Raw genomic sequence first — 18,779 nt, 5'->3', positions numbered from 1 at the left:
AAGGCCACAGCCTCAGAAGAAGATCATGCCTGGGCAGCACTCAACAACAGCATCAACTCCAATCCCAACTAACGACTGATAGAAATGAGATCTGCCAGGAGTTCAAAATTTGGAATAAGAATATGAGCTACTTCTGGGGAGCTGCTCACAGGCAGACAGTGTTCCTGGCTTTCAAGGGAAGGTTGGCCTTTTACAACAGAATCCATACACTGTCAATACTTTCAGGGACAGGCTGAAAATGAGTAGGAAGATCACAAGCTCTATGATCAGGCAGATTTAGGTTCAAACTCTGGAACTGCCACACATCAAATGTGGGTCACAGGCAAGTTCCCTAACTTTTCTGAGCCTCAATTTCCTCTAGCCTCAAAATGGAAAAGAACAACATATACTTTGTAGAGTTGATTTAAGGTTTTTTTTTAAAAGACAGGTTTATTGAGGTATAATTTACGTATACTAAAACATATCCCTTCTAGGCATACCTATGAACCCTGAAAAATGTATATGGTTGTACAAACACCACAATTAAGATATTAAGTATTTTCATCACCCCAAAAAGTTCTCTCATCTTTGTAGTCAATACCCTCCCCCAACTCACAGCCCATGGCAACCAGTGATCTGTTTTCTGTTGTTGTTTATTTATACACACACACATCAGCTTTCATTTTACAAATTAAAAACAATGAGGCTGAGGAAAGGCAAATGAACACTACAAGATCACAAAGCAAGTAAGGGAGAGGATCAAGATTAGCACCTCAAATGGATCAAAGACTTAAATGAAAGAGGTAAAAATATAAAACTCTTAGAAGAAAGAAGAAAAATACAGCATTAACCTTTGTGACCTTGGATTTGGCAATCTTAAATATGATACCAATAGCACAGACAACCAAAGGAAAAAATAAACTGGATTTATCAAAACTAAAAACTTTGTGCTTTAAAGGACATCATCAAGAAAACGAAAAGGCAACCCACAGAATGGGAGAAAATTTTTTCAGATCATATATATGACGTGTGATTTGTATTTAAAATATATAAAGAACTCAGCTCAATAGTTAAAAGGCCAATAACCCAATCAAAAAATGGGCAAAAGATCTGAAGATAGTTCTTCAAAGAAGTTATATAAATGGCCAATGAGCACATGAAAAGATGCAAGTGAAAACCACAATGAGATACCACTAGGATGGTGTATATGAATCAAAAAGACCGATAATAAATAGAAAGTGTTGGCAAGGATGTGGAGAAACTGGAACCCCTATACAGCGCTGGTGGGAATGTAAAATGATGCAGCTTCTTTGGGAAAAAGTCTGACAGTTCCTCAAATAGTTAAACATAAGAGTTGCCATATGATCCAGCAATGCCATTCCTAGGTATATACCAAAGAGAAATGAAAATGTATGTCCACATGAATGTTCACAGCAGCATTATTCATAATAGTCAAAAGGTGGAAACAACCCAATTTATGTTCAACTGATGAATGGATCCATACAATGGAATATTTGGCAATAAAAAGGAATGAAGTATTGATACATGCTACGACATGGATGAACTTTGAAAACATCATGCAAAAGCAAAATAAGTCAGACACAAAAGACCAGAAATTGTATGATTCCATTTATAAGGAATGTCCAGAATAGGCAAATCTATAGACAGAGAAAGTAGACTAGTGGTTGCCTAGTGTTGGGTGGGAGTGGATGAGAAGATCGGAGAGGTGATAGCTAAGGGGTATGGCTTTTTGCGGGAAAGGTAAAGAAAATGTAAAATTGATTGTCGTGATGGATAACAACTCACAGAATACACTAAAAACCATTGAATTGCACATTTTAAATCACTGAATTGTAGGGTATATGAATTATATACAGCTTTTTATAAAAAGGGAATGAAGTACTGATGCATGCTACAACATGGATGAACCTTGAAAACATATTAAGTGAAAGCAGCAGTCACAGAAGGCCACATATTATATGATACAATTTACATGAAATACCCAGAATAGGCAAATCTATAGAGACAGAAAGTAGATTAGTGGTTGTCTAGATTAGTTCATGATACATGAAACCTAATAACTTCCAAATTCACATCTTTCTCAAAATAATTATCACAACACTACACTCACACAAACATCCACACCCACATACACCTACTTCCTGAACATTTCTTCCTGATAACTCATTCAAACTCATCATGTCCAAAAGTAAACCCACCATCTTTCCCCAAGCCCGTTCTTCCATCCTGTATTGCCTGTCTCAGAGTTACTGACAATCCATCCACCTAGCACCTAAGCCAAAAACCTGGAAGTCATCCCAATTTCCTCCCACTCTTTCACACCCAATCAATCACCAAGTTCTGACAACCCTACCTTTCTCATTGCTACTGCCCTCTAGTTTAAGCTTCATCTCGTCTGAATTATTACAACAGTCCCAAGAGGTCTCTTTTTCCCATTCTAATCCACTCTGGTTTTTTTCCCTTCTTCTTCCAAAGCCCCCCATTACATGGTTGTATATTTTAGTTGTGGATCCTTCTAGCTGTGGCACGTGGGACACCGCCTTAGCATGGCTTGATGAGTGGTGCCATGTCCACGCCCAGGATGCGAACTGGCGAAACCCTGGGCCACCGAAGCGGAGGGCGAGAACTTTACTCGGCCACGGGCAGTCCCCTAGTCCACTCTAATTCATCCTTGATATTCTTTCATAAAACACAGGTTGGATAAGGGCATTACTCTCCTCAAAAGCCTTGGGAATAAAATCCAAACTCCTTCACATGGTATACAAGATCCTCTATGCTCTATTTGGGATGGGGCTCAGGAATCTATGTGTTTATGTTCCCAAGGAGATTTTGATGCCCAAAAGGTAGCTGAGGATGTTGCTAGAGACTTTCTTTCCCAAATGCCATTGGTCTCACATAAGCTTGACAGAGGAACTGAGACACAGCAGTGAACAAGAACAACATAAATTCCTCATATTCTAGTTGGGGGGGTGGGTAGAAAGAGACAAAAGTTTTTTAAAGTAAAATATATATTGTATATCAGATGGCAATAAATGCTACAGAAAATCTACTGAGGGTGAGTAGAGGGCACCAAGGGGTGGGGGTAGAATTCTACATAAGATGTTTAGAGAAAGTGACATTTAAGCAAATACTTGAATAAGTTGAGGGAGCAAGCCTTCCAGGTCTCTGAGACGAAACTATCCAAGTAAGGAAATAGCAAATGCAAATGCCCTGAAGCGGAAGCATGTTTGAGAAATAGCATGGGGCCCAGTTTAGCTGGAGTGCAGAGAATGGAAGAGAAAAGAGCAGGCAGTCAGATCACACAGGTAATGAGGGGCAAACCTTTCAGGGCTTTGTAGGCCACTATAAGGACTTTGGTTTTTGTTCTAAATGAGATGGGAAGTCACTGGAGTGTTCTGAGCGAAGAATGACATGATTTGACTTCATTTTAAGAAGATTACTGTGACTGTTGAACTGAGATCAGATGGCAGGAAGGCAAGAGGAGAAGCAGATCAGTTAGGATGCTATTGAAATAATTCAGATGAAGGGTAATAGTGGCTTGAAATAGGGTAGTAGCAGTGGTGGAGGTGGTGGTGGTGGGAAGTCATATTTTGGATATATTTTGAAGATCAACCCAACAGGAATTACTAATGGATTCAATATGGAGTATGAGAGGAAGAAAGACGTTAACAATGACTCCAAAGCTAACCTGAGAAACTCGAATAATAAAAATGCTGTCTACTGTGATGAAAACTATGAAAGGAGCATGTTTTGAGTGAAGAATAGAAATTTGGATTTGGATTTAAATTTGAGATGCCTACGAACTCTGCTTATAACAATGCATAATATACAACGAGCATTCTGTACGGGTTAACCATTATCACTATTATAAATACTACCTCTATTACTAGCAGCTACTATTTATTTAATATCTACCATGTGACAGCTACTGTGCTAGAGACTTACCTTATTAAGTCTCTTTAAGTTTAATAAGGTCACAGTGATTTGGCAAAATAGGTATTATTTTCACTATATTATAGGTAAATAAACTAAAGTCCAGACATGAAGTGATTTGCCCAAAATCTCATAACTAAGAACTGAGAAAAGTCAGTTACATATCCAGGTCTGTCTGATTCGAAGGTCCAAGATACTTCCACTGTGCACGCGAATTTCCCAGTCTTCCTAGTCTCCCAATCCAGCACTGGATTCTCCTCTGGAATAGCAGGCTCTGAACCCCCCTTTAACTGGGGGTCCCTTGTGCTCTGTTTGCACTCTGATAGATCCCACCATGAAGGCAATTCATATCTACCTGCTGGGTTCCTGCTGGGCACACATGGGCAGTTATAAGAGAATAAAAGCACTGACTGTCTGACTTCTATTCCGGCCAGCTGCCTAGAATTCTTAGACGCCATATCCTACCTATCCAACCTGATTTCACTTCTTCACTAAGACAAGTAGGACAAGCACCCACTGTGCAAGTCCTGCCTAGTTCTCTCTCCAGAGCCAAGTATGGCTCCTGGGCTCCCTGGGCTAAACCACAGTATGTCTACACTACTTGTACCAGCAAACACAACTCTGCAATAGCTTCTCGTCATATTCCGAATAAAATCCAAAGTCCTTATAAAAGTATACAAGACCTTATATGATTTGACCTCACAAATTCATCTCTCTGGTGAACTCCTTCCACTATCCCCTTGCTTTCTCCACTCCAGTCATAATGACCTCCTTGTTCCCTGAATACACCATGTGTGCTTATGCTTCAGGGTCTTTGCACTTGCTTTTTCCCACCTAGAATGCCTTTCCCCCAGATATCCAAATGGCATATTCCCTTACTCCATTCATGTCACCTTATCAAAAATGACTTCCTTAATCAACCTATCTAAAATAGCTGCTCCACATGCTCTGTCTCCTCATCCTGCTTTACTTTTCCTACTGTCATCTATCACTACCTGACATATTTTCTTGCCTATCTGTTTAGTGTCCACCCCCATTAGAGTAAATTCCACAAGAACAAGATTCTGTTTATTTTGTCTTGTACCCCCAGTACTCGGAATATTACCTAGCACATAACGGGCACTAAATACATAGTAGTTGAATGAATAATGAACCATCCTTCATGCTTCCCCAGAACACAACAAAAAAGCTTCAAGGTGCTTGGCAATTCTTGGCATATCCCCGTCAACTATTTGGCTCCACATCTCTCCAGCATGTATTTTGAATGTCCAGAGAAGCCTCCACTGAGAGCTCATCTTGGGCAGAACACACAGTGGTGACATGTGACAGGAAAAACAGACCAAGGTGCTAAAGACTTCCCCACTGGTAGAGCAGGTTTTCATTCCAAGACTGTTCTGCAAGTGACCTGCTGCTGTCCTCAGAAACACCGGGCCATTTCTTTCAAATCAACAGCAAAATCTATGAGCATAAAATGTCAGGGAAAGAAAAAAAAGACCAGGGACTAAGGATGAATACTTGGAAGTACCATATGCACAAGAGGTTGCAGTGTTTAAAATTAGTGTCATTGGGGCTGGCCCCGTGGCTGAGTGGTTAAGTTCGCGTGCTCTGCTGCAGGCGGCCCAGTGTTTTGTTGGTTTGAATCCTGGGTGTGGACATGGCACTGCTCGTCAGGCCACGCTGAGGCAGCGTCCCACATGCCACAGCTAGAAGGACCCACAACGAAGAATATACAACTATGTACCAGGGGGCTCTGGGGAGAAAAAGGAAAAAATAAAATCTTTAAAATTAGTGTTGTAGTTTGCAAACTACTTTAAAATTTTCAAGGAATTTTACCATTTACAAAGTGCTTATAGTTTACAATGAGATTTTAACCATTATTTCACTTGATCCTTTGAAGTAATCAATGCAAGGATTACTAATGTTATTTGACAGATAAAGCTCAAAGGTTTAATGCATATTGAGATGGATACTACAGGGAAAATAGAAAGATAGTATCTGCCCAAAGGAGGTCATGGTCTAGTTGCAGGGATTTTAAAAATTAAAAATAGGGGCTGGCCCCATAGCCTCGAGGTTAAGTTTGGTGCACTCTGCTTTGGTGGCCCAGGTTCAGATGTTGGGTGCAGACCTACACCACTCGTAGGTGGCCATGCTGTGGTGGCAACCCACATACAAAATAGAGGAAGACTGGCACAGATGTTAGCCTAGGGCAAATCTTCCTCCAGCAAAAAAAGAGGACGATGGCAACAGATGTTAGCTCAGGGAAAATCTTCCTCAGGAAAAAAAAAACAATTAAAAATTAAAGTGCCAAAAATAATACAAAGAGGCAGAACTTCTAGAACACCTAAACTACTAAACAAATCCTCTCTCCAAAAAGCAACAATAAAACTGGATAAGACTGTCCAAAACAACCATTTCAGGCCTCTGAAAATTAACTAAAGGCATACATCAAATTGAGAAATGTTTATTCAAGAAAAATTACTGAACCATAGTAAGAACAGTGAGAATCTATGGCATTTTAGCCAGAGGCTGCCCCTATCCCTCCACCCCCAGCTCCCTGGGGGTAATTCCATCAGAGCAGGCTAGGCCAAGAGGATGACTGCTGCCAGAATGGGCTGATTTAATTTGAAGCTGAGCATAGAAAATCCAACGCCCAGAGTCACTGTCAAGAACAATAGAGGGACAATCTAGGGAACAATGGTAAACAATCCAGGAAGGCCACTACTGCAGCTAGCCTAAGGTCATAATACTAGTTAGGGAAGGCAACAGACCTGCAGATAAGCTAGAGATTTAAAAGGGAGTTCTGGGGAACAAAACAGCCATAGTGGGTCTTGATAAGATAAGACCCGCTAAGGGATCCCTGATGGTCTGTAAGGCTTCACACTTGCTAAGGAGAAACTGGAAAGGGTCTTAGCCATCTACTGACCCTCTGTGAATATAAGGCCTTGAACACACTGAAAGTAAAGGTTGGAGGAGAAATATAAATTGCCCTAACTTTGAATGCATTCCCCAAATGACAAATAGATCCATTAGCAAAGGGTAGAAGCTTTCCTGACCCAGGGTTTAGACCAATCATTGGCTGACTACTAATCTATGCTGATGCAAGGGTGACCTCTAGAAAGCCAAGTTTAAAAATTAAAACAGTAATTTAAAAAATATGACTGGGGGGTTGGCCTGGTGGCATAGTGGTTAAGTTCATGCACTCTGCTTTGGTGGCCTGGGGTTTGCGGGCTCAGATCCTGGGTGCAGACCTACCACCACTGGTCAAGGCATCCCACATACAAAATAGAGGAACACTGGCACAGATGTTAGTCCAGTAACAATCTTCCTCAAGGAAAAATAAAGAGAAAGATTGGCAACGAATGTTAGCTCAGGTCCAATCTTCCTCACCAAGAAAAAAAAAAAGGCCAGAATAAACTACTTGTGTGTTAAATAAATAATTAAATAAATATACATTGTTAAAAAAAAAAAAGACCACAGAAATTAGCAGTCACACATTGCAAAGGGGACAGACTCTCTACTCTAAGCAAGTCACTAAATAAACCAAAAAAAACCTCAGCAGGGGCTGGCCCCGTGGCCGAGAGGTTAAGTTCGCGTGCTCCGCTGCAGGTGGCCCAGTGTTTCGTTGGTTCGAATCCTGGGTGTGGACACGGCACTGTTCATCAAACCACGCTGAGGCAGCATCCCACATGCTACAAGTAGAAGGACCCACAATGAAGAATATACAACTATGTACCGGGGGGGGGCTTGGCGGAGAAAAAGGAAAAAATAAAATCTTTAAAAAAAACCTCAGCAAATGCACGCTCCTCCTCCTCCGAGAGGTGGGCGGAGAGGATCTGAATCAAGAGTTGCTACAATATATTATCTAAAACATGCAGTTTTCAACAACAACAACAACAAAAATAATAAAACATGCAAAGAAACAGTGAAGTGTAACGCATTTACCAGGGCGAAAAAAAAGTAAACTATGGCAACCCAGATGTCAGAATCAGCACATAAATGTTTCAAAGCAGCTATTATAATGTTGAAAAGAACTAAAGGAAATCATGTTTAAAGAATTAAATGAAAATATGATGATAATGAGCCATCATATAGAAAATATCAATAAATAGAAACTATAAAAATAAAAAGAACCAAAAGGAAATTGTATTTTGAAATGGAACATTCAAGAGACTCAACAACAAATCTGAGCCTGAAGAAGAATGAATCACAGAACTTGAGAACAGCTGAATACAGATCACGCAATCTGAAAAACAACAAGAAAAAAGGAAGAAAAACAGAGCCAGTGACCTGTGGGAAACTATCAAACAAACCAACATACAAGTAATGGGAATTCCAGAAAGAGGAAAGGAAAGAAATGGACAGAAAAAATATATGAACACATAACGGCCAGAAGATTCCCAAATTTAATTTAAAATAAACAAACTACACATCCAAGACAAACAATGAAGTCCACGTTTCTAAACATAAAAAGATTCACACCTGTACACATCATAGTAAAAACTGCTGAAAGCCAAGGAGAAATGTTCAAAAGTGGCAAGAGGAAACAATTTATCAGATAAAGGGAAACAACAATAAGGACTAACAGCTCACTTCTCATCAAAAATAATGGAGGCCAGAGGCAGTGAAATGATATCTAAAACATGCTGAAAGAAAAAAACAAAAAACGTGTCTACCAAGATTTCTAACCCCAGCAAAACTACTGTTAGAAATTGAAAGCAAAAATAAAGACATTCCCATATAAATAACGACTGAGATAACTCATCTCTAGCAACCTGCCTTTAAGAAAATGCTAAAGAAATACTAAAACTATCAGGCTAAAAGAAATGGTACTAACGAGTAATTCAAATACAGGTTTTGAAAAAATAGAGTACCAGTAAAGGTGATTATGTAGGTAAATATAAAAGACAGTATAAATATTTTTCTCTTTTTTTCCCTCTTAATAGATTTAAAAGACAGCCATATGAAGACAAGACATGGAAACAATCAAGTGCCCACTGACTGATAATCAGATAAAGAAGACGTGGTATATATACACAATGGAATACTACTCAGCCAGAAAAAAGACAAAATCATCCCATTTGCAACAATACAGAAGGACCTGGAGGGAATTATGCTAAGCGAAATACGACAAACTGAGAAAGACAAACACAAGATGATTTCACTCATGTGTAGAATATAAACAAGCACATGGACAAAGCAAACAGTTCAGTGGTTACCAGGGGAAGGGGGTTGGGTGGTGGGCATAGGGGGTGAAGGGCAGCACCTATGTGGTGACAGACAAGAAATAATGTACAACTGAAATTTCACAATGATGTAAACTATTATGAACTAAAAAAAAAAAAGAAGACAGCTATATAAAACATAACTTTAAAACCATATTGTTGGGAGTTGGTATCAAGATGGCAGCATAAGCAGAGTCTGAACTCACCTCCTCCCATGGACACAACCGATTCTCAGAATGATTACGCCTGAGGGAGAACTGAAAACTGGATAAAAAAGAACCCCCATGACAAGGGACAGACCTGACTGAGGTGGAAGAGGCAGAAATTCCTTTTTGGAAAGAAAAAAAGCCACCTAAAAGCCACCTTTGCAGAGCCGCAGAGATTCACGGCCGGTCAGGAGCAATCCTAAGGTATGCAGCCTTCCCTGGAGGAGCAGAGGATCTGAGTGGGGGAGTGTTACCACTATAAGCACCCTTCGGACTCAGTACAACTGGGACAAGTCTCAAAATATCTCGCTTTGCTGGCTATTAACTACAACAGGGAATACCCCTAGAAAAGCTATTGGACATAAGCGGAAAAAGCCAGCTCTTAAAGGGCCCACACACAAATTCACCTGTTTTGGAAAGCAATCTAAAATTACCAGAAACAAAGATGCACAGTCCTTTCTTACAAAGAAACTCATCCTGGGCTGGCCCCGTGGCCGAGTGGTTAAGTTCGCGCGCTCCGCTGCAGGCGGCCCAGTGTTTCGTCGGTTCGAATCCTGGGCACGGACATGGCACTGCTCGTCAGACCACGCTGAGGCAGCGTCCCACATGCCACAACTAGAGGAACCCACAACGAAGAATACACAACTATGTACCGGGGGGCTTTGGGGAGAAAAAGGAAAAAATAAAATCTTTAAAAAAAAAAAAAAAAAAGAAACTCATCCGATAGGCTCTGGGTACATCTCGGTGAGAGGTGAGACCTGTCCAGGGACTGAGAGATTGGCAGCAGCCATTACTGTGACCTAGTACAGGCATGCTGACACAGACGGTGGCAGATGCTATTGGATTTGTCCCCTGGCCTATTAGCCCAGGGGTCTGCCACACCTACTAGAGAGCTGATTTAATCCAGCTCAGCCAGGGCAGGAAGTCCATCCTAGGGACTGGCCCTACCCAACAGCAAGCCCTCAGACAACTTGTGGGTCTGCATAGACTAGGCACCTGGGTCCTCTGCAGCTGGGTGAGTGGGTCCACCTCCACAAGGCAGGCATGCATGACGAGTGGGTGGAGTGTGTGGGACACTGGTGCGGTGTGTGGGGGCCTCTGCAGTGGGGCAACTGGGTCCACTTCAGGGGGTTGGGATGTGCACATCAGCCAGGACGGTGTTGACAGTGAGTGTGGACCTGTGGGCTGTGGAGCTAGTCAGCTGCAGAAGACTTGTACTTCTCAAACAGCCACATAGGAGATCAGCCCCACCTTCCAAAGCCTGAAAAATTTGGGTGCTCCTATGCCTGGGCCAGCCCCACTCTGCTGCATCCTGAGAGAGCTAACGACAGACTCGTAGGCCAGAGGCCTACAGCAGTTGTAAGCCCCTGAGCCTAGCAACCTCCCACACTTGGGGCCTACTCATTTAACAGAAAAACTGCAAGAGGAATGTGCTATTAGACCCTGACGCCAACTGTGCTAGGGCTCCCCAAACCTGATAAAGTGACTGAAGGGTTCAGGCTGAAGGGTCTCAGCCACACGCAGTTGAGAACTACAACCAACAGGCCAGGGGGATAGCCTAGCCTCCCAGGGCGCTTTCAGCAAGAGCAATCCTGCCACCACAGAAGGACACATGCAGCCCACACAGGCATCACTCCTGAACATTTGGAACTGGTGACGAGAGGGAAGCACACTGCCAGGCCTCATAAGGCATCTCTTACATAAGGCCACCTCTCCAGGATACACACCAACAAATTGGATAATCTAAAAGAAATGGATAAATTATGGAATCATACAATCTTCCAAAACTAAATCGAGAAGAAAACAGAATTTGAATAGACCAATCACCAGTAAGGAGATCAAAACAGTAATCAAAAATCTCCTGAAAAATAAAAGTCCAGGACCAGAGGGCTTCCCTGGTGAATTCTACTAAACATTCGAAGAAGACTTAATACCTATCCTTCTCAAACTCTTCCAAAAAATTGAAGAGGAGGGGAAGCTTCCTAACTCATTCTACGAAGCCAACATTACCCTGATACAAAAACCAGACAAGGACAACACAAAAAAAGAAAATTACAGGCCAATATCACTGATGAACATTGATATAAAAATCCTCAACAAAATACTAGCAAATCAAACACAACAATACATTAAAAAGACCATATACCATGATCAAGTGGGATTTATTCCAGGGACGCAGGGATGGTTCAACATCCGCAAATCAATCAACACGATACATCACATTAACAAAATGAAGAATAAAAATCACATGATCATCTCAATGACACAGAGAAAGCATCTCAGAAGATACAGCTCCATTTGTGATAAAAACTCTGAGTAAAATGGGTATAGAAGGAAAGTAGCTCAACATAATAAAGTCCATATATGACAAACCCAGAGCTAATACCATTCTCAATGGAGAAAAACTGAAAGCTAGCCCTCTAAGAACAGGAACCAGACAAAGATGCCCACTTCCACCACTCTTATGTAAGATAATATTGGAAGACTTAGCCAGAGCAAACAAGCAATAAAAAGAAATAAAAGGGTTCCAAATTGGAAATGAAGAAGTGAAACTGTCACTATTTGCAAATGATTTTATATATAGAAAACCCTAAAGAATCCACCAAAAAACTTTTAGAAATAATAAATGAATACAGTCAAGTTGCAGGACATAAAATCAACAGACAAAAATCAGTTGTGTTTCTATACACTAACAACAAAGTAGCAGAAAGATAAATTAAGAATACAATCCCATTTACAACTGTAACGAAAAGAATAAAATACCTAGAGGTGAAAGACTTTAAATCAAGAGGTGAAAGATCCGTACACTGAAAACTATAACACATTGTTGAAAGAAATTGAAGAAGACAGAAAGAAATGGAAAGATATTCCATGCTCTTGGATTGGAAGAATTAACATAGTTAAAATGTCCAGACTTCCTAAAGCAATCTATATATCCAATGCATTCCCCATTAAAGCTCCAACAACATTTTTTCACAAAATAGAACAAAAAATCCTAAAATTTATATGGAACATCAAAAGACCCCAAATAGCTAAAGGAATCCTGAGAAAAAAGAACAAAGCTGGAGGTATCACACTCCTTGATTTCAAAATATACTACAAAGCTATAGGAACCAAAACAGTATGGTACTGGCACAAAAACAGATACACAGATCAATGGAACAGAATCAAGAGCCCAGAAATAAACCCATACAGCTATGGACAACTAATTTTTGACCAGGGAGCCAAGAACATACAACGGAAAAAGGAAAGTCTTTTCAATAAATGGTGTTGGGAAAACTGGACAGCCACATGCAAAAGAATGAAAGTAGACCATTATCTTATACCATACACAAAAACTAACTCAAAATGGATTAAAGACTTGAAAGTAGGATCTGAAACCATGAAACTTCTACAAGAAAACATGACAGTACATGCTTTGACATGGGTCTTAGTAGCATATTTTCAAGTCCCACGTCTGACCAGGCAAGGGAAACAATAGAAAAAATAAACAGATGGGACTGTATCAAACTAAAAATCTTCTACACAGCAAAGGAAACCATCAACAAAACGAAAAAACCTAACAACTGGGAGACGATATCTGCAAACCATATATCTGATAAAGGGTTAATATCCAAAATATACAAAAAATTCATACATCTCAACAACAAAAAAACTAACAACCCAATTAAAAAATGGGGAAAAGATCTGAACAAACATTTCTCCAAAAAAGATATGGCCAACAAGCACACGAAAAAATGTTCAACATCATTAAGCATCAGGGAAATGCAAATCAAAACGACAATGAGATATCACTTCACTCGAGTCAGAATAGCTATAATTAACAAGACAGGAAACAACAAGTGTTGGAGAGGATGTGGAGAGAAGGGAACTCTCATACAATGCTGGCCGGAGTGCAAACTGGTGCACCCACTATGGAAAACAGTATGGAGATTCTTCAGAAAATTAAGAATAGAACTACCATATGATCCAGCTATTCCACTGCTGGGTATTTATCCAAAGAACATGAAAACACAAACACATAAAGATACACGCATCCCTATGTTCACTGCAGCATTATTCACAATAGCCAAGACTTGGAAGCAACCTAGATGCCCATCAAAGGACGAATGGATAAAGAAGATGTGGGATAATACACAAGGGAATACTACTCAGCTATAAGAAACGATGAAATCTGGCCACTTGTGACAACATGGATGGACCCTGAGGGTATTATACTAAGTGAAATAAGTCAGAGGGAGAAAGTCAAATACCGTATGATCTCACTTATAAGTAGAAGATAAAAATGACAAACAAACACACAGTCACAGAGATTGGATTGGCGGTTACCAGAGGGGAATGGGGGAGGGAAGAGGGAGGAGGGTGAAAGCGATGATTAGGCACAGGCATGTGGTGATGGATTGTAATTAGTCTTTGGGTGGTGAACATAATATAATCTACACAGAAATCGAAATATGATGACACCTGATATTTATATAATGTTATTAAACCATTACTGCAATAAAAAAAGTAAAATAAATAAATAAATAAAGATATCAAATAAAAAAACTATATTGGTGGGCATTTAATACATAAAGACTTAACTTATATTTAAAAAAGAGCCCAAGTAAAGGAGAGGGGCAATGGAGTGACACTGGAATAAAGTTTCTATATTTTACTAAAATTAAGTTAGTTTGTAGCTGAAATAGATTGTATGAGAAGATTATAATAAATACAATAATTTGTGATAAATTATGATACATATTTAATCCTTAAAGCAATCATTAAGAAAATAACTTTTAAAATTTAACTAAAAGATCAACAAATATTAGCAATAAAAAGGAACAAACCACTGATATATATCACAACATCAATTAACCTCAAAAATATAATGCTATGTGAAAGAAGCCAGAGCAAAAGGCCACACATTGTATGATTCCATTTATATGAAATGTTCAGAAAAGGCAAATCTGAGGCAGACAGTAGATATTTGGTCACCTGGGACTTGGAGTAGGAATGGGGACTGACAACAGATGACTGCAAGAGTTCTCTCTGGGGTAATACAAATGGCCTGAAACTGGATTTTGGTGATAGTTGCCCAACTCTAAATTTACTAAAAAGCATTGAGTTGTACACTTAAAATGGGTTCTTAAAATGTTGTTATATATAAATTATACTTCAATAAAGCTGTTACAAAATACAAATTGGTGATTCAAGAAATAATTATAGACTTTTCATTAGCTAAAAGCAATTAAGTCATTTAGTTTGACACCCTCGTTTTGTACACATAAACTGATACCTCTTGTGCCAGGCTCTGTGCAAAGTATTACAGATTCAGAGATAACAGGATACAATTTCTGTGCCTGGGGTGCTTATACACAGGAAATAGACAATAGCAATATAGTACTGTTACACTGAATGCTAGAATTTAAAGAAAGAACAAGTAACCAAAGGGCGGACGGGAAGGGAGAGGAAGGATGTTATCATCGCCACAAGGTGACAATATGCTCAGTTAAAGGATTTCTATTTCTCAACCTCTCTTGTAGTTAGGTGTGGCTATGTGATTAGTTCTGCTCAGTGAGATATAATTGAAATATTGTGTAGGACTTCTGCTTAAAGGCTGCTGAAAGGGAACAGTGTTAGCTAGGGGAGGTGTCTTTCCTTCTTCCTTTACTCCTTCCTGCTATCCAGAATCAGGACATTGATGACTGGAGCTCATCAGCCTTCTTTTCCATGAAATGACCTTGAGAATGGAAGTCTCAAACCAAGGATGGCGGAGGAGCCTGAGTCTTTCTTGATTTCATGGAACAACCATTTCAGCCCTGGACTACTTAGCTTTGTACTTCCTTTACATGAGAGAATAAAACCCTATATTTTTAAACCACTGTTATTTTAGATTTCTGTTACATGTAGCTGAACCTAATCCTATTTAATTGGGGGGAGAGAGACAGAAGATTTCAAAAGAATGTGTCATTTGATCTGTTTTGAAGGATGACAGGAATTCTACAGAGGGAAAAGGGGAAGGAAAGGCCGTTCGTGAAATTTACACCATGAAAGAGCAAGGTACATTTAGAGAATACTGAGTAGTTCTGAGAGGCTGGAGCACAGAATCTTAGGGAAAACATGGCAGGGATATTATCATCCTGACCCCATTTCTCAAATTTGTCCAGTCAGCTCTTATGAAGGATCTCAGAAAGCAGTTTGGGCATGGCTACAGGCCATTTTATGCTCCCAGAGCTCTCTGAACTTCTTTGTTATAAATAGTCATTGCAGCTGTAATTTGCTTGCCCAATTCTTTTCTTCCTGCTACATTTCAGGCACCATGAGGTCAAGGGACAATATCTGTTTTATTCACTACTGATTTTCCAGAGAAGGGCCTGGTATAAAGCAGGGTGCTCAATAAACATTTATTGACTAGATGAATTAATTAATGGGTAAATAAAAAAGAAACCTTTTATTGGGATTCAACAGCTTAATATCACATTAATTTCTTTTTATGAAACAAATTTAAGAAAACTTAGTTTCAGTGGGTTTTTTCATCATTTTAACAGTATGATATGTAAGGAAGCCCAGTTTTAATAGTAGCTATCTGCTTCTTTATACTATCTGCCAAATGTAATCAAACTGCACATTAGATTTATGCATTTTACAGTCCTGTATATCTCATTTCATCTCAGAAGATGTTTCAATTTAAAGATGAAATGGAGGAGAACTCTGATTTCTAGGAAACTGCCAAGAGGATCTCAATATCAAAAAGGTTTCCACAGTTAACAGAAAGATCTTTTCATGTAAAAGCTCAAGAACCACCTCTTGTGCTTGCCTGTAAATGAGACGCTCATCTGCAAAATGCTACATTCCAACCACTAGAGCATTCAGACCATTAAAATAGCTTTAAGAAAACGGCTTTTTGCCGATCAAAAACGCAACAAAATTGTCTCTCAAGCCAAATGCTTGCAAATAATACAAAATTTCTTCTGAAGGTTTTTGCTTTTGTTTTTTTTAAAGGGCAAACAAATTTCAGCAGCAATCTTCCTTACTATAGAATCCAAATATTCATTAAACCTCACAAGTACTTGGGACTTACTATGTGTCATTTCTCTGCCCTTAACAGACCTTATCTTTTAGTGGGGAAACAGTAGTGTATAAGAATGACTTTAATGAAAGTGCTACATTAACACAAAGTGCTTGAAACAGAAAGGGGACGTCATTTTGTTTGGCAGAAGGGAGGAAAGAAAGCTTTCATAGTGCAGCACTTTTATAGCTTGTAAGGATGGTGCAAGAGTGAACAATTACCTTTTGCAGATAAACACAATCAGAGAAGTTAAGTGATTTGTTCAAGATCCCATAAAAGGTTAGTAGAAAGCCAGAGACTAAAACCTGGGTCTTTAGATTCCAAATCCAGTGTCCTTTCCATGACATCTTGCTGTTTCACAATCTACATGTGATACTTAAAATGGCTGTAATTTCAAAACAGCATTTTCCTGCCTTCAAACTTTACAATCCAGCAGATTTTATCTCCTTTGAGTTCCCCTGAACAGGCCATACTCTGTTACCTCTGCGTCTTTACACATGCTGACCTCTTTGCCTGAAATACCACCCTTCTCCATCATTTGGGGGTTCTTCCCCATTTCCCTATCTCTTAGTCTGCAAAATTCCTACACTTCTTTTCAGGGCTCAATTAGATGCTACTTTCATTGAGAAGCTTCTCTAGTATTTACCACACTATACTATATTTGTACCTCACTCCAGCTCCTGCCAAGCCCACGAAGGCAGAGATTTGTCTTATCAGAGTTTTATTCCTAACACCTAGTACAAAGCCAGGCACACAGTATATGCTTGGAAAATATTTGCTTAATAAATTGATTACATACCACAGTTTCACAACTACATAACATAATGACCTTAAATTATCACACACCTCTGAAGCAAAGTTATAATTCGCTGGAAATGGATTGCTGCAGGCAGACTTGCTATACCATCCCAAGCAATAGTGATCAGGCATTTCTAGAAAGACTATAAATCAGCAATCCTCAGAGTCCATCTTTAATGGCTACTTAGAACAGGCTAGATTTGCAATGCAAATATAGTCATGTATTGCTTAACACATTCTGAGAAATACGTAGTTAAGTGATTTCATCATTGTATCAACACCATAGAGTGTACTTACATAAACCTAGATGATATAGCCTACTACAAACCTAGGCTATATGGTACTAATCTTATGGGAGCACTGTCATATACACAGTCCGTGGACCAAAATGTCATTACATGGTACATGACTGTATACAAGCCATATCCTTTTCAAAAGTACAACTGCCATACTACCTATCACATCTAGTTGCAGAGAGTGAGTAGCTGGAAGAGGTCTATGGTCATGGCATCTAATAGTTTTATTTATTTTTGTTTAGAAGAAAAAACTGTGTGCAGAGAAAGGAAAGGACCACCCTAGAACTACATGGCAAGTCAGAGTCACGGACAGGACCCTTAACAAAACCCAGGTCTCCTGACTTTAGACTGGAGGTCTTCCATTGTATCACCTTGATACTACCCCTGACTAGACAGATAAACAGACAATTAGATGGAAAGACAAATGAACAAATTAGCTGTAAGAAAATACAGTCCTAGGAAAGTCCCTCTCTCCCATTTGCTGGTCAGAAGACTTCCTTGGCATTTTAGATTCATCTGTCATGGGACATAGGATATTAAGGGAATATAAAGAAAAGTAGGGGGGCTAGCCCTGTGGCCAAGTGGTTAAGTTTGCACTTCCACTTCGGCAGCCCAGGATTTCGCCGGTTCAGATCCTGGGTGTGGACATGGCACCGCTCCACAAGTCATGCTGAGGTGGCATCCCACATGCTGCAACTAGAAAGACTCACAACTAAAAATACACAACTATGTACCGGGGGCTTTGGGAAGAAAAAGGAAAAATAAAATCTTTAAAGAAAAGTAGGTATTTGTTGAAGAACCCATTCAAAATGTTCTACCAGAACACGTTAGTTCTCTGAAGCAAACCCATGAAGCCCACCAGCCTGGAAATTCCCAAAGCAAGTTTACAGCACACAAAGTCATCATCTTTCCTAGGGAAGCAAGGTGCAAAGTGCTCCCTAGAAACTTCATATAATGGTTAAGAACATAGGTTTTTAAGTCACAGCAGCTGTGAGGGCTTGGATAGTTTACTTAATTTCAGTTTCCTCTTCTGTATAGTGGAAATACTAGTGGTAACTACATCCTAGGATTGTTGGGAGGATTAAACGAGACGATACAGGTTTTGCCAGAGTCCATGTAAACACTTAACAAATGGTGGTTTTATCATTATTTCATCCTGGGGAAACATCCTCATGAGATGTTCAATGGCCCAGACCTACAATGTCCACAGGAACACCCAGGACTTTGGACTGTTCTCTTCCCAGGCCTAGGGTTTTAGAAGGGTAATTAAACA

The 18,779-nt window shown here is 39.7% G+C and overlaps 1 protein-coding gene across 16 annotated transcripts in view; it reads right to left on the bottom strand.

The window, feature by feature from the left end:
- The window catches only part of FAM168A (family with sequence similarity 168 member A), a 179,143-nt gene that overhangs the window by 72,586 nt on the left and 87,778 nt on the right, over positions 1-18,779 (bottom strand). The window contains exon 1 of one of the 16 annotated variants that reach the window (XM_070490741.1): positions 9,362-9,569. The exons of 14 other annotated variants lie outside the window; for them this stretch is intronic. The gene's annotated coding sequence lies outside the window, so the exon portion shown is untranslated. Of the gene's footprint in view, positions 1-9,361; positions 9,570-18,779 lie in introns of those variants that run through there. One more of the 16 variants, XM_070490739.1, reaches the window with a different exon arrangement.

This window comes from Equus asinus, chromosome 20 (genome assembly GCF_041296235.1).
Source record: "Equus asinus isolate D_3611 breed Donkey chromosome 20, EquAss-T2T_v2, whole genome shotgun sequence".
In the NCBI taxonomy this organism is placed as follows: Eukaryota; Metazoa; Chordata; class Mammalia; order Perissodactyla; family Equidae; genus Equus; species Equus asinus.
Note: the sequence above shows the minus strand (reverse complement) of the source record. Positions and strands in the feature narration are given on the sequence as shown.